Below are 15,290 nucleotides of genomic sequence, written 5' to 3'. Positions count from 1 at the left end.
AGGACGATGGGGAACAGATGGCACATATATAATATACTAATCAGGGGGAATGGGAACCAGGTGTGCATAATGAGACAAGACATTCCGGGGTTAGTGGTAAGGAATCAAGTTCAGTGACGCCTAGAAGGCCGGTGACGTAGCCCTCCGGAGCTGATGAACTGAATGAGCAGCAGTACCGGGGGGATCTGTGACAGTACCCTCCGACCCGCTGCACTAGCATCGGGAACACACTTCTGGGTCAGAGACCGAGTACGCCGGACCTCTCTCGATGTCCAGAGGAGGAGGCGGGGCGTCACTGGGTCCAGCCTCAGCGAGGGGACCAGGCACCACTGGGCTGAGGAGAGACACATAAAAAGTTGGGTTAATGCGACAATCAGCAGGGAGTTGCAAACGGTACGTTACCTCATTAACCCTCCTCGGGACTTTAAATGGCCCCACAAACCGCAGGTTCAGCTTCCGGAAGGGCAGGCGGAGGGGCAAGCGGAGGGTGGAGAGCCAGACCTGGTCACCTGGAGTGAAGACAGGCGCCTCAATGCGGTGGCGGTCGGCCTGTTCCTTGTGCCGAAGCACAGCCCACTGAAGACAAGTGTGCGCAGCGTTCCTCAGCGCGCCGAAACCACTCATCCACCGCAGGGGCCACAGTCTGGCTCGGATGCCAAGGTGCCAGGACCGGCTGACACCCCAACACGCACTGGAAAGGAGTGAGGCTAGTGGAGGAGTGGCAGAGTGGCAGAGGGAGTTCTGTGCATACTCACCCCAAGGTAGAAAATCCACCCACACCTCAGGAACCCCAGCTCCTGATTGGCCCTCTCCACCTGCCCATTAGCTTGAGAACAGTACCCGGAGGTGAGACTGACGTGACCTCCAGGCGTTCCATGAAAGCTTTCCATATGCGTGAGGTGAACTGAGGGGCACGGTCTGACACAATATCCTCCGAGATCCCGTTGTGCCGGAAGACGTGTATAAAGAGCCTCCGTGATTTTCATGGCCGATGGGAGCCCAGGCAGAGGAAGGAGTCAACAAGCTTTGGAAAACCCGTCCCCAACAACGAGAACGGTCATGTTCCCCTGGGAGGGGGCAAAGTCAGTGACAAAGTCCACCGAGAGGTGAGACCAGGGTCGTTGTGGATGCGGCAGGGGAAGGAGTTTTCCATAAGGGAGGTGTCTGGGTGTCTTAGACTGGGTACAGATGGAGCAGGAAGATACGTAAACCTGGGCGTCCCTAGCCAAAGGTGGGCCACCAGTACTTCTCAGTCAGGCAGGCAATGGTACGGCTTATCCCGACACAGGCGCCGTGTGTGCCCAGGTAAGGAGGCAGTCCCACACACCCATGGGCATGTAGATGAGGTTCTCCGGGCACTGTGCAGGTGCGGGTTCCGTGTGCAGGGCCTGCCATATGTCGGGGGTCCACATCCCACACCACTGGTGCGATGATATGGGACGGAGGGAGGAAGGGGGTCTCTTCTCCCTCTCTCTCCTCTGCATCATAGAGGCGAGACAGGGTGTCCGCCTTCGCGTTCTTCGAGCCTGGCCAATAAGAAAGCTTGAATTGGAACCTGGCAAAGAATAGAGCTCACCTGACCTGTCTTGGGTTTAGCCTCTTCGCTGCCCTGATGTACTCCAGGTTGCGGTGGTCCGTCCACACCAGGAAAGAGTGTTTGGACCCCTCCACCAAGCGCCTACACACCTTTAGAGCCTTCTTGACCGCCAAGAGTTCCCAGTCCCCAACGTCGTAGTTCCCCTGGGCGGGGCTCAGCTGCTTGGAGTAGAAGGCGCAGGGCCACAGCTTTGGAGGGATTCCAGTGTGCTGGGACAGCATTGCCCTGACTCCTACCTTAGAGACATCCACCTCGACGATGAAGGCAAGTGAGGGGTCGGAATGTGCCAGCACAGGAGCAGTGGTGAAGCCTGCCTTCAGGGTCTCGAATGCTTCCTCTGCCTCCACCGTCCAACGAAGCCGCTGGGGACCTTCTCTCAGCAGGGAGGTAAGAGGTGCGACAACTGTGCTGAAGCCCCGGATGAAGTTGGGGATGACCTGACTGCGCTGACGCGTTGCTCCTCCATCTCCAGCACAGACCTGATTAACGAGACATGCTGGGCACGGTCAGCAGTATAGACCAAAATGTCATCTATATAAACCACTACGCTCCGTCCCAGCATGTCCCAAAACACTTCGTTAATAAAGGCCTGGAAGACTGAAGGAGCATTAGACAGGCCAAAAGGCATTATAAGATACTAGTAATTGCCCATGGTCGTGGAAAATGCCATTTTCCATTCATCGCCTGCACGAATGCGCACCAGATTATAGGAGCCCCTCAAGTCCAGTTTCGTGAAGTACGGCACCCCGTGCATTTGTTCGATGATGGTTGGAATGAGGGTTAAAGGATAGCTGAACTTTACGGTGGCTTTATTCAGAGTTCGATAATCAATGCAAGGGCGCAGTACTCTATCTTTACTTTTAACAAAAAATAAGCTTGGAGGCGGCTGGTGAGGTAGAGGGGCGGATAAAACCCTGCTGGAGGCTCTACTGTACTTAGGTCTCCATGACCTCGTCTCCGCATAGGAGAGGGGATAGACGTGTCCTCTCGGGAGCGCTGCATCAGACAGCAGGTCAATGGCACAGTCCCAGGGGCGATGAGGAGTTCAGTGACTAGTTCAGTGACTCCTAGAAGGCCGGCGACATAGACCTCAGGAGCTGGTGAACGGAATGAGCAGCAGTACCGGGGGATCTGTGACAGGGCGTTCCTAATGTTTGGTGTACTCAGTATGTCGTCTACCATTAGCAACTGTAATTTGATGTCTAGGGTAGATGAGTTGAAATGAAATAGACCAAGAACAGAACTACTACAACGTTACTTTTGTATCTCCCGGCGGGGCAGGAGTAACACAGCCTTAGAACGGAAGTAAAAGCTGGAAAAAATGTCACTAAATCTGTCTTAACTCCATGTATCTGGTTTATAATGATCGTTACTTTCAACAAATGTACTATTAGACATAATTGTATGTTTGTGTCGATTTGAATAATTAATACAGGTCAATTTTTTTTTAAATGAACCATGCATCAATGTCGCAGTGTTGCCCAACCACAATAGTCTGCCTTAAAATATTAACCAGACTAAAATGGATGACATAATAGCTATATTAACCATCGTTTTCTCATCTCACTTTAATGGCAATGTCGTAGATGTTTTTCACCATTTTCAATGACTATTCATGCTCAGCCCTGCCAATCAGGTGCGCACCAGCTGTCCTTTTCATGTGCACTCCTCGTGTCTTGATAGAATAAAAATCTTTATTTGCCTCATAAATGGCAAACTCATCATGCTTATCACATTTCCATGGTTTGACATAAGGTAATTGACCCCCAGAATCATAAAGATATATTTTTAATCACTAACCTGTCGATAAAAGCTTATTTAAGAAGCTGATCCATCAAGTCAATTGATTAAGGCATAATTCTCATGATGTCATATATAATTTTCAAACATTCTGTCACTTGTTAATATTTGCTAACATTATAAAAGCAATATGATTCCAGGTCATTAGTTTACATACACTGTGTTACTTTTGTCCCACTCGTCTCTACTGTCTTCTCCCAGGCTAACACCCAAGACTAGCTAGCATGATAGTTGAAACCTATGCTGTACTTGGGTCACTAGATGGGTTAAGAAAATGATGGGTTAAGAAAATTCGGAACCTTAAACAACAGAACACAACTCTACAACCAGAAAACACTTCCAGGTCCATTTCTTTTACTTACATCGCCCAAAACCACTTTTTGTTGATAACATGGTCAGACTGAGCAGTTTATTTTTGCAGGGAGGTTGTCTTTCACATTAGGAACGTGCTGACTTCATTCACTAAGTCATTCAAGCTTCTGAGTTATCTGAGAAAATGGGCGTGTTACTTTCGTCCCGGCTCTCCCCTACGGAAGGAGAGGTGGTAGGAAAGGAAGATGGAGATGGTGAGTCAGCAGGAGATGAGGAGTGGTTATGGGGGAGATAGAAAGAGAAGAACATGCTGTGGCAGTAATAGGAGATGCGAGGAAGGGGTTGAGCGATGGAGCTCCACCTCTGCTTTAAAAGGCTCTATGGATAGAGAGTGTAAGGATTTCTTTATTAAGTAGAAAAATGTTTTATGTGTATGGCTGACTTTGCTTGTAGTTTTAACGTGTTGTGAGTTCTAATTGAAAATAATCTCGAGTGATTCATCGCAAAAGCAGCACAATGAGGATATACAGTAAGTGTTCTCCACAGTGGCGTGCTGTGTCTACTCTAAACTTGTGAAAAACATTTCTATACACAGGTGACAGTTCACAAACACTAAGACAGCAGCATACCATAGGGTCAAGAGGAATTCTGTGGATTTAGTACATTCGTATTAACCTTCTTTTTTTTGTTGATCAAACACCCATCGCAACCTGCTAGAAATAATTTGAATTCAGATGTAGCCCATCTTGGACAATGTTTTTATTTTGATCTCCTAAAGATAGAATCCATGTTCCTGCATATTTTTCTGCTTTCCATAAAGAAAGGAATGAGACGCTGTATCATTGCAGTGTGTTGCAGTGCATTGTGTTCCCCTGGGAGTTAATTTGGCAGTCAGTGAAACACCACCTGCAGCTTTGAGTGGCATCATTAACAAAAGGTCACATGTGCTCACTGTGAAATTATCCACACATGAATTTCTCATTGACTTGTTAATACACCTGGATTTCCTAGCCTGGGGTGATAGTTTGCCCTTTCCTGTCTGCAGGGAAATGATGCTAGCCCCTGTGTGTGTGTGGCTGATACATGATACAATTCACAAGTTGTCGTTGTTACCACTGACTCCTGAGTTTGGGGTCTAGAATTAGATAATGAATACATACTGAAAAAGTAATTGTCAAATACAGTAAACCACAGAGGATAGTACAACAATATTAGGATATTGGACCTACCTATCCAGTGTCAACCTTTCTTCTAGGGGGAAAAAAAGCTATAGGGACTCAATCTTTCTCTTCCCGTTTTAATTCTAAATATCATTACAATGTGAACAGTGAATCTCATTTTGAACTGTGTATCATCACCATTTGGACAAGCAGCTTTTAGACAACCGAGTGGTCAGGTGAGTCAAGTAGGGTTGTAGCACACTCACTCCAACAGTGTTTTCACAGTAAAACATGTGTCTAGGCAAGTCATGTGTAATGCATTGATCCATGTAACAGCAGTGGGAAAATCCCATACACTGATACCATGACTGCTACCAACGCTACTCTTCAACAAAGTGCCTGACCAGCTACACTGACAGAGGAAGTCACTGACTTTGATTCATGTTTAAGATATCTCAGAGGTATATATTTGTGTTGTGTAGAATAGATATTCCAACCAATTGGCAGATTACAACATGCCTTATCTTCTCTCAGTATAGCTAGTTATACGAAATCAGGTCTGTTTATGATTAGAGGCTGTCACAATGTGTTCAGTTTCTCACATTTTTGTTCAGGCTGAATCTAACGATGCCAAGCTGAGCATCTCCAAGAATGGGGCAGTCAGAGAGCCAGGCCAGCAGCAACTTCTAGCACCAAACTGAGTAGCTATCACAGACCAAGACAATCATCCTGTCATAGATTTACTCCCTGCAGCCACCCAAAAGCTGGAAAATGTATCTGTCAGTTGTATTTAAAATGTTTAAACCTTGACACATACAGTACATAATGTCAATGCTCTAGAATATCTAAAGTACATTGTTAGAAAAAAAGGGTCCCAGATAGGTTCTTTCGCTGTCCCCATGGGAGAACCCTTTAGTCGAATTACCTCGACTAACCTGTACCCCAGCACATCGACTCGGTACCGGTGCCCCCTGTAAATAGCCTCATTATTGTTATTTTATTGTGTTAGTTTATTGAATTTTTTACTTTAGTTTATTTAGTAAATATTTTCTTAACCAACATTGCAGTTTTAATAAAGTAGAGTTAAGGGCTTGTAAGTAAACATTTCACAGTAAGGTGGTAACCCCCTGTTGTGTTCGGCGCATGTGACAAATAAAATTTGATTTGATTTTTGGTTCCAGGTAAACACCTTTTTGGTTCCAGATAGAACCCTATGTGGAAATAGTTTTACCCACTGGGCACAGAAGTCTGTAAAACAAAATGTTTTAAATGTACATTTGGTTGAGTTGTCAACTAACATGAATTCAACGTGAAATCCTTAGATTAAAAGTTGGGTGAAAAAATATACAAAATTCCCTTATGTTGACTTTTTGCAAATCCAGTCAGTTTTCCACATTGTTTTTGCCCAGCAGGTACATGGAACCCAAAATGGTTCTACTTGGAACCAAAAGGGGTTATTCAAAGGGACAGTCAAAGAACCCATTTAGGTTGTAGATAGCAATTTCTAAGAGTGTAAGATCATCTTATGCTGCACATTTCCAAAACTCCAAAATGTCTGTACGATGTAGAATGTGTCCCGGTGCTACCCCATGCAGCTGCTCTGGGGGAAAAGGAAGGTGTGTGAGTATTCATTTGTGGTTCTTCAACACTAATAAATCTAGGAGCAATGCTAACACTGCACAGATGTCAGGAGGCTGGAGTTTTCCCTGGCTTTAAACTGGGAGCCCAAAGTCTACCACTACAGGAGATGAATGGTGTGTGGGTGGCCGCCTCATTGATTTTGTGTCGGAAAGATTAGTGCATGTTAAGGTTACACACTCAGGGATGGAATATATTTAGTGGAACATACCCCTTTAGCCCCATTGCAAATTCCTCCCGTCCTCAGCTCAGAGACTGGTCTCATCCCAGTCAGGAGTTGTGTTTGTGCTAGTGTTAAGCTTCCAGGAGACAGAGAGGATTCTTCTGCCTGCCTGTCTCTCCTCTCAGCTAAGCCTAGTGCTTAATCATCACATCTACCTCTGCAATAGATCTCTAGAACTGCATATTCCTCAAACACCACAATCAGCTGTGCCGGGCAATGCTGACTTGTGAGAACAGCTTTTGAACCATATTTTTCCCTGATAACAGCTTAACAAAATGTAATTGTCCAAGTGATGCAGTCCACAGACTACCCCTAATAAACAAACAGTAGATTCACACACAGGCCCACTTAATTATCAACAAGCGCCATTGAATGACCCATCTAAAGGTCAGTCCCAGCAGGCACTTACTGGAGGTCCAGAGTTCCATGGCCTCGTTGTAAGAGCCTGTTGGCCAATAGCGCTCCTTTCCCAAGTGGAGCTCCTACAGTGAGCAGAGCAGTTTTATTACCAATTAGTACTCTTTATTGTATCCGACACACTTTCCAGGGCGTGACACAATGTAGACTAAAACACTGTTAGCATACTGCATGGGTATTACATTGTTGAATGTCAGGAAAATTCCACAAACTGCTAGCTGAGCAACACTCAACTTAGTTTCTTATATCGAGGCGGAGTTGAGTTTTTATACCTGGTCACAGGATTTGCTAGCAACAACATTGAGTCACCATCAAATCAAATCAAATGTTATTTGTCACATGTTCCGAATACAACAGGTGTAGCCCGTGCAGTGAAATGCTTACTTACAAGCCCAGTTGATCAGTTGATACTTGTAAAAAAAGTCCATTCTGAAAATGCTTACCTGTACCCATGTTTGTCCTGTACAACTGCGGTCCTTCTGCGGGATGCTGAAATTCATACTTTAAATGAAAACGTTTAACGAACACAACCACTGCATTTTCAGAATTGACATTTTCACAAGAATCGACTGATGGTGACTCAATGTTGTTGCTATCAAAACTCAACCCCGCCTTGATATAAGAGAACAGAGTTGAGCGTTCCTCAGCTAACAAACTGCCAGTCACACCACAGTAGACGTACAGTACTGTACACAGAGGAACTGAGGCCTGTGCTTTACCATACAGACTACTCAAAGAGATGACATCCCAATCTTGTTGTTCCCGTCTTTCTTCTAACACGCTTATTTTGCGCATTTCGTTTAGCCCCAGGTCTAATCCTTTGATGACAATCAGGAGGTCCCAGGGACCCATCTAAAGAAACAGAGAGGAAGTGCGAGGCTCAAACAGCCATGTGACATGTTCTAATGACATGCCACGCTGATGGGAATCTGCTGTTCCCTCCCACATCTCCTCCCACTTGTCTAAACCCCCCCCCCTCTCTCCCCGTCTAAACCTCTTCCCCCTCTCCGGTGCTGCTGGTGTGTGTTGGCTGAGAAGCTCTCTCGGCGTGCAATGCAGATGTAATCTACACCTCTTAGTGCTGAGAGCAGCGATTGAATCAAATGGAGGGCGCCGCCTCGGTGAAGGGCTGACAGGTTTGGCGTAGCGACATGTAAGGGGATCTGCTTTCATACATGTCGTCCCAGGGGGCCGGAGAGAGAGCGACCTTTGTGATGCATACAGGGGTGAAACTGAGAGGCGGCGGAACACTGGAGGCGTGTGACAGCCAGGCTCATGGCAGAGACAGAGGAAGGGAGTGAGAGACATTGAGAAGAGGAGTGAGAGAGGCCTGGTGAGACAAGGACTGAGAGACCGCGAGAGACAGAGTGAGAGACATTGAGAAAATGAGAACTTGAGAGACTGAGATTAAGGGAGCCTTTTGAAGAGAGAAAGACTGAATGACAAAGATACTGATAAAGGGAGAGGGACTGGGAAAGAGAAACCCCCTGAGCTTAGAGAGTGAGGTACTAGAGACAGCACTCAGTGCCCATGTCACATACTCCAGTATCCATGCACATTGTACATTTGGTACCGGCTCTGACCCTGTACATAGCTTCCTACTTCATGTATTATTTCTCATGTTTTTATTTGTATCATTTTGTTTATTAGTTATACTATTTTGAAGACTGCACTGTTGGGTAGGGCTTGCAAGTTAAGAGTTTCACTGTACTTGTGCATGTGACAAATAAAACTTGAACATCGAGGGTGGATTATTATTGCAGTGGAAAGCCCATACAGTTGTTTTCTCAGAGCTAATGACTTGAGCAGGAGCCCTTTAGACTGTAGAGCCGATTCACAGAGGGTGTATGTGTGTAGAATCCTCCCAGAAGCCTGTGTTTAGAGCGTCAAGGGAGAGCCTTTGTTCCAGGCCTGTTAGCTACATGCTAACGTCCGTGAGGCATCATTAGAGTGCAGACTGGTCTGTGCCCAGTGCAGAATGAAAAGGGGAGAACAGACACAGGCACTTCAGACAGAGTCCAGAGGTCAGTGTCCCCTGGACACACCAACCACAGAACAAAACACAGCCCCTGCTACGCTGCCTGCCTCTGAGGCTGACATGTGAGCCTCCCGCTTTGCTCAGTGCTAAGGCGCAGCGACTCTTTTGCTTTGAAGAAGAAATGTGTTGAAACGTGTAAGCACCTTTATGATGATTCTAAATCCGGCGCTCGGCTTAAAATGAAGTGATCCATCAAGAGCTCATTGACGTTATGAGACCTGTCCCTGGTTTACTTTTTCTTTTTCATCCGGCACTAGTTCATTTCAGGACTCATAAAATAAGCACTTTGAAGCACATTGAAAAAACAGAGGAGAGGATAGGAGAAGACAGAGGGAGGAAGTGAGAGTGAACATTGGAGCAGCTTTGGCTTGTTGTTTAAATACTCCCACAGCACTTACTGGCTCCCTCCAGCAGTATCTCATGCTAAAATATTAATCATGTTTGACAGCTGTTTAAACTATAAAAACAAATAAAGGATTGTGGCTGGGAAAGCAAAAAAAAAAGCCAGATGAGGACTGGAAATAGCTAAAAAGTCAGAGACAAGAGGTTTTATTATATTCCGTGCGGCAACATTCAAAACATTCCGGGTAGAATGTTAATATGACCCTATGACCTGCACTGGTGTAAAAGAACCCTGCTGTCATCTCCATCTCATGACTCTTTCTCTGGAACAGCCGGGAAAAGCAGTGTCAATGTAGACGGACAGTGTTTAATGAGATAAATGGGGTATAATCACGAGAGAGGTGTGCGATGATATGCACGTGCACACATGCTGACACATACATGCGGACAAACACACAGCCCGAGCAAGGAATAAGTCATTTGCTGCATTTAGCAGCCTGATAGCACACGTCCACTAAGAATGGGGAGTGATTTAACGGACATTGCTCACACCAATTAGGGTGAATCAGTGAGGCAGCGCTGCGGCAGACAAGTGGATACAGGCCCTGTCAACACACAAACATTGCATGGAGGTATCCTGTTCTGCCTGAAACAGCCTCCAACATTCCATAGTGCAATAAACATTACTCATAGAAGGCCAACAGTTCAGTGCTATAACATGGCCTACAGTGCCTTGCGAAAGTATTCACCCCACTTGGCGTTTTTCCTATTTTGTTGCATCACAACCTGTAATTTAAATTAGTTTTATTTGGATTTCATGGAATGGACGTACACAAAATAGTCCAAATTGGTGAAGTGAAATGAAAAAAATAACTTTTTAGTTAAAATGGAAAAGAGGTGTGTGCATATGTATTCACCCCCTTTGCTATGAAGCCCCTAAGCTCCACACTGGAGATTGGAGTATCTGTCCATAGGACCACTTTTAGCCATACACTACACAGAGCTGGACTTTACGGAAGAGTGTCCAGAAAAAAGCCATTGCTTAAAGAAGAAAATAAGCAAACACGTTTAGTGTTCACCAAAAGGCATGTGGGAGACTCCCCAAACATATGGAAGAAGTTACTCTGGTCAGATGAGACTAAAATTTAGCTTTTTGCCCATCAAGAATAACGCTATATCTGGTGCAAACCCAACACCTCTCATCGCCCCTAGAACACCATCCCCACAGCGAAGCATGGTGGTGGCAGCATCTTGCTGTGGGGATGTTTTTCATCAGCAGAGATTGGGAAACTGGTCAGAATTGAAGGTATGATGGATGGCGCTAAATACAGGGAAATTCTTGATGAAAACCTGTTCGAGTCTTCCAGAGATTTGAGAGTGGAACAGAGGTTCACCTTCCAGCATGACAATGACCCTAAACATACTGTTAAAGCAACACAAGTGGTTTAAGGGGAAACATTTAAATGTCTTGGAATGGCCTAGTCGAAGCCCAGACCTCAATCCAATTGAGAATTTGTGGTATGACTTAAAGATTGCTGTACACCAGCGGAACTCATCCAACTTGAAGGAGCTGAAGCAATTTTGCCTTGAAGAATGGGCAAAAATCCCAGTGGCTAGATGTGCCAAGCTTATAGAGACATTCCCCAAGAGACTTGCAGCTGTAATTGCTGCAAAAGGTGGCTCTACAAAGTATTGACTTTTGGAGGGGGGGGGGGGGGGGGGGGGGGTGAATAGTCATGTACGCTCAATTTTTCAGTTTGTCTTGTTTGTTTCACAAGATAAAATATTTTGCATCTTCAAAGTGGTAGGCATGTTGTGTAAATCAAATGATACAAACCCCCCAAAAATCTATTTTAATTCTAAGTTGTAAGGCAACAAAATAGGAAAAATGGCAAGAGGGGTGAATACTTTCGCAAGACACTGTATATATCAACCATGTGAAGAGGCTACAGAATGGCTGAGAGAGAGAGACAGACAGTCCCAAGTACACCAACACACCACTTTTCATACAATACTGAGGTCACATCAGTTCATGTCAGCCATGTCATGATGAGAGTATACAAAGCATGACAAAATGAGGTAGTGGCCGGGACTCCTGGTTCCCTTCCTGTCCTCTGAAGCTGGAGCTGCTCTTGGTTTCAGCGCCATGCAGAGTCAAGCCCTGGAGACCACCTGATACATTTCTTCTTGAGGGCTATTCATATTTTAAAGCACAAGAATCACTATGCCTCTCAGAAAGGGGAGATGAGATTGAGTTTTCTATTAGTATGAACCAAAAGCCGCTACTCTGTGTGTGTGAAAGGACTGCGACTGCGCTGTCCTTGCCCCCCCCACCCTTCCATTGAAAACAGGAGAGGAAATGTGTTTTCCCGTCTGGAATAATGCAGTAAAGGTACATTTTTATGTAGGATTTTCCATCTTTACAGTGTGCTTAGTACTGAGGAGCAACAAGGTCTCAGCAAATACAGTAAGCATTAGCAGTGACAGTAAACAACTTCCTCTGTAAGAATCCACTATTGGTCCTCCTCTGCAGAACATGGGTATTCAGAGACATTTGGCCCAAGACATTCTTTATACTGTTGATCTTCCATCGGTTCAAACCCAATTGACCATCTACTCACACAAAGCAGATGTCACCACCAGTCCCAACTACACTCTGGTCTGACCCTCTCTTCTTATCTTCAGCAGTGATGGATAGATTGGTGGCAGGCAGCTACAGAGGACAATCTCTCACATTAGCCCAGACCAAAGAGTAATTACTGCGGTGTGTTGACCTCTGGGGTCAAAGGTCAAGCACACTGCCAAAAAAGGTGGGCCTATTTATCAAATCTCAGTCAAAACACAGCATACACATTCCATTAATTAATGCCTTGTATAATTTATAAAGGCACATTACTTAAACTGTAGTCCATTGAAAAATGTTCCTTGGTGACCAGTATTAATTGCAGAAGCATGAAATGCAGAGCTTGGCTGTGGTCCTCTTGTCGAGCTCTGAGAAGGCTGCGGTAATGGGAGATGCCGAGGCCACTTTAAGATGAAAAACGGCTATGGAACCTAGTGTCACTTAATCAATGTGAAACCCCAGTAGGGAGAGGTAGCCACATCCCGCAGGGCCACACAGTCCCCAGAATGGAGGAGGTTTTAAATGGGCCACAGTCTCAATATGGCACCTCATCCCAGTCACACTGATGATTAGCCACCTAGGGGCTGGTAGGGAGGTTGCCCCTTCTTGGGACTCGCTTAACGACACCATCCATCTCCCTAACCCAAATACTACAGAGAACACCTACCTAAGAAACCATCATGACCACTGACTCCTGAGCCTTACTTCTGCAATATCCTTCAGGAAATATTACCACGTGCTACAATGATGCACGATCACTCCCTCGCTCACCCACTAAGCACTTGAGTTATATTGTAGACCACAGGAGGTTGGTGGCACCTTAATTGGGGAGGACGGACTCATAGTAACGGCTGGAATGGAATAGATGGAATGGTAATCTAACTCAAACACATGGTTTCCATGTGTTTGATACCATTCCATTCACTCCATTCCAGCCGTCCTCTTCTCAGCAGCCTCCTGTGTTGTTGACATCAAAGACCCTCTCCCATCAAAGCAGTGGTGGCCAACACTCCTCCTGGAGAGCTATACTTCTGATTGACGCTGTTTTGAGCATGCCCTAGTGCTAATACAGTATGTGGTAGATCACTGCAGAACTCGTACGCATGTGTATGAGTGCTCCTCCACATCAGTTCTGGTATGTGTATCGGTATGTATGGAGTGTGGCGGTTTGTCTCTGCCTGCTCTCTGGCCCTCCATCTATGCGCTGCTTGAGGCGCTATTAGCGCTCAAACAAACAGCTCCTGTTCTCAGCTCCACACAGAGCCCTCATCTATCTGCCTGACGTGACATGTGCTTCCTTGTTTGTTTTCTATCCTCACCCATGAGATGCAAGCAGCTGATGATATTGAGCTGTGTCGACGACACTCCTCCACTCATGCCAAATAAATCAATCACCCCTCCTGCATGCTGCTGTGTCCCCGTTTAGACACCAATCTCCTCTACTCCGCTCCGATCAATCTGGAGCTTCTGCAGGGGCTTACTGTACTGCTGCCTCTCAGAGCGAAAATAGCAAATCGCTTCCCGGCAAGGCACCCCAGCAGCTGACTGATAGAACAGAGGGGTATTCAACCTTTTGTTGCTAAGGGACCCCCTTCGAGGCAAACCGGCCACCCAGGGACCACCTCCCAGGCAAACCGGTCACCCAGGGACCCCCATCAAACATTAGCAAAAATGTTGTCCATCAGGTCAATGATCATGTCAAGGAGAAATAATTTACATTTCAAAATTAATAGATTTGGTAGATAAGAGTTCAGGTGAGCCTTAGTGCTTCAGCAAACAAAGGAAAGCTCTAGACTGCAGCTGAATCTGGTAATTAATGGTGTGGCTTTTGAACAAGTGGAGGAAACTAAATGACTTGGTGTTACCTTAGACTGTAAACTGTCATGGTCAAAACATATAGATTCAATTGTTAGTAAAGATAGGGAGATGTGTGTCCATAAAAAAAGAGATGCTCCAATTTTGACACCACACTCCAGAAATCAAGTCCTGCAGGCTCTAGTTTTGTCTCATCTTGATTATTGTCCAGTCATGAGGTGAAGTGCTGCAAAGAAAGACCTAGTTAAGCTGCAGCTGGCCCAGAACACAGCGGCACGTCTTGCTCTTCATTGTAATCAGAGGGCTAAAATAAATACTATGCATGCCAATCTCTCTTAGCTAAGGGTTGAGGAAAGACTGAGGCTGAGTATAGCCCACGAAGATCTCCTCCACCACACAAGTCAGAAGGGGTGCAAAAACAGACAGGAAGATCATGTCAGTGACTCAACCCACTCAAGTAGGGTGACAAACCCCGTAATAGGCAGAGAACCCCAGTAGAGAAGGGAGCCGGCCAGGCAGAGACAGCAAGGGCGGTTCGTCACTCCAGTGCCTTGCCGTTTACCTTCGCACCCCTGGGCCGACCACACTCAATCAAATCAAATGTTATTGCTCACATACACATATTTATCAGACGTTTGTGTTCCTAGCTCCAACAGTCCAGTAGTATCTAAAGATTCACAACAATACACAGAAATCTAAAAGTAAAAGAAAGGAATTAAGAAATATATAAATATTAGGATGAGCAATGTCTGAGTGGCATTGACTAAAATACAGTAGAGTACAGTATATATATATGAAATGAGTAAAACAGAATGTAAATATTATTAAGGTGACCAGTGATTCCATCTCTATGTACATTTTTTTTTTATCTTACCTTTATTTAATGAGGCAAGTCAGTTAATAACAAATTCTTATTTTCGATGACGGCCTAGGAACAGTGGATGTTCTTGTTCAGGGGCAGAACGACAGATTTTCATCTTGTCAGCTCGGGGATTTGATCTTGCAACCTTTCGGTGACAAGTCCAACGCTCTAACCACTAGGCTACCTGCCGCCCCATAGGGCAGCCTCTAAGGTACAGGGTTGAGTAACTGGGCGGAAGCCAGCTAGTAATGGCTATTTAACAGTCTGATGGCCTTGAGATTAAAAACAGCTTGGGTCTCTCGGTCCCAGCTTTGATGCACCTGTACTGGCCTCGCCTTCTGGATGATAGCGGGGTGAACAGGCCCTGGCTCGGATGGTTGATGTCCTTGCTGTTCTTCTTGGCCTTCCTGGGACATCGGGTGCTATAGATGTCCTGAAGAGCAGGCAGTAATGCTTGGGCAGA

The sequence above is a fragment of the Oncorhynchus clarkii genome, chromosome 7 (assembly GCF_045791955.1).
Source record: "Oncorhynchus clarkii lewisi isolate Uvic-CL-2024 chromosome 7, UVic_Ocla_1.0, whole genome shotgun sequence".
NCBI lineage: Eukaryota > Metazoa > Chordata > Actinopteri > Salmoniformes > Salmonidae > Oncorhynchus > Oncorhynchus clarkii.
This window is presented reverse-complemented; position numbering follows the sequence as displayed.